General features: G+C 35.9%; 1 pseudogene; it reads left to right on the top strand.

The window, feature by feature from the left end:
* Positions 1-248: 248 nt before the first annotated feature.
* LOC128577343 (apelin receptor early endogenous ligand-like) lies at positions 249-1,551 on the top strand (annotated as a pseudogene).
* The last annotated feature ends 367 nt before the right edge of the window (positions 1,552-1,918 follow it).

Below are 1,918 nucleotides of genomic sequence, written 5' to 3'. Positions count from 1 at the left end.
CTGAGCCAGAAGAAGAACCAAATTTCATCCTGTCAAGACTCACTGCCAGCACCCTCAAAGCCAAGTAATGGAGTTCAGAGGCCAGAAACCCAACACTGATTAGGCCACTCTCTTGTTAGAAAGCTTGGGGCAGAGTTCTTTGAAGCTGTTGTCCGGATGTGAGGAGAGCCACAGAGATACTGCACAGATTATAGATTGTTTGCCTTACTTTGAGAGTTGTTGCCTCAATTTTGTGTGGCAGGAAAAAAATGAGATTTCAACAATTCTTTTTTTTTTGTATTTTTTTATTAAATCATAATTGTGTACATTTATGCATTTATGGGGTACAAAGTGCTGATTTTATATACAATGTGAAATGCTTACATCAAACTGATTAATATAACCATCACCTCACTTATTTGTTGTGATAAGACATTTATACTCTACTGTTAATAGTTTTGGAATGTACTATTGCATAGTATTGAATACATTGGATACCTTTTTCCCCCATTCTTGAGGTACTTTACTAAAAAGAACATGTTTCAGTTCCATCTATTTAAACATAAAAAATGTAAAGTCTCCATCCTTTTTTATGGTTGCATAGTACTCCATGGTATACATATGTTAATCTATTCATGGGCCGATGGGCACTTGAGCTGCCTCCATGACTTGGCAATTATGAATTGGGCTGCAATAAACATTCTAGTGCAAATATCTTTGTTGTAGAATGATTTTTGATCATCTGGGTATATACCTAGTAAAGGAATTGCAGGAGCAGGTTATGTTTCCAACAAAGGTTGATAACTAGAATCCACAGGGAACTAAAACTAATCAATAAGAAAAGAATAAATCACCCCATTTCTTTGTGGGCAAGAGACTTGAAAAGAAGCCTCTCTGAAGAAGACAGGTGCATGGCCTACACACACATAAAAAAAATGCTCATCATCTTTAGTCATCAGAGAAATCCAAATCAAAACCACTTTGAGACATCATCTAACTCCAGTAAGATTGGTCCACATCACAAAATCCCAAAACTATTCAGGGGTCCTCAAACTGCAGCCCATGGGCCACATGAGGCGGTGTGATTGTATTTGTTCCCGTTTTGTTTTTTTACTTCAAAATAAGATATGTGCAGTGTGCATAGGAATTTGTTCATAGTTTTTTTCTTTGTTTTTTTTAAACAATAGCCCGGCCCTCCAATGGTCTGAGGGACAGTGAACTGGCCCCCTGTTTAAAAAGTTTGAGGATGCCTGCGAGATGTTGGTGTGAATGTGGAGAGAACGGAACATTTCTACACTGCTGGTGGGAATGGAAGCTAATATGGCCTTTTTTTTTTTTTTTTAATTTTTTTTTATTAAATCATAGCTGTGTACAAAGAAGTTTAGAGAATACTCAAGGAACTAAAAGTAGACCTACCATTTGATCCTTTTTTGTATTTTTTATTTTTATAATGAGTATTCTCCTTATCAACGGACAGAGACCAGATAATTTGGCCACGAGAAGGAAATTGCACAGACACATCACCTGCAGAGGAGATCTATGTCTCTTCATTAGCAAGTCCCTTTCCCATGAAATCTTGCTATCTAACATTACCCAGTCTACTAAAAAAAGAAGAGGAGTGAAGGAAAGATACTCAGCTACTACCCAAGAAAAACTTCATTATGGCAATAGTGTGATGGCTTGAAAGTTTCCATTAAAAAAAAGGAATTGTTTGAAAGCACCTAGGATGGTTTATTAGTTTCAAAGGATTTTCTTCTTCCTGGTTTCTCTTAAGAGGAAAAATAACACAAAGTCAAAATGATTCCAGTCTGAAGCACAATTATTTGCCTTGCATAACAAAAAATATTTCATCATTTTCTGGACATTATACCTCTTTCAATGATTAAAAAGAAAAATCCTTTTTAATGTCTTAGAACTCTCTTATTAGAAAAAGTACAAG

The sequence above is a fragment of the Nycticebus coucang genome, chromosome X, assembly GCF_027406575.1.
Source record: "Nycticebus coucang isolate mNycCou1 chromosome X, mNycCou1.pri, whole genome shotgun sequence".
In the NCBI taxonomy this organism is placed as follows: Eukaryota; Metazoa; Chordata; class Mammalia; order Primates; family Lorisidae; genus Nycticebus; species Nycticebus coucang.
Note: the sequence above shows the minus strand (reverse complement) of the source record. Positions and strands in the feature narration are given on the sequence as shown.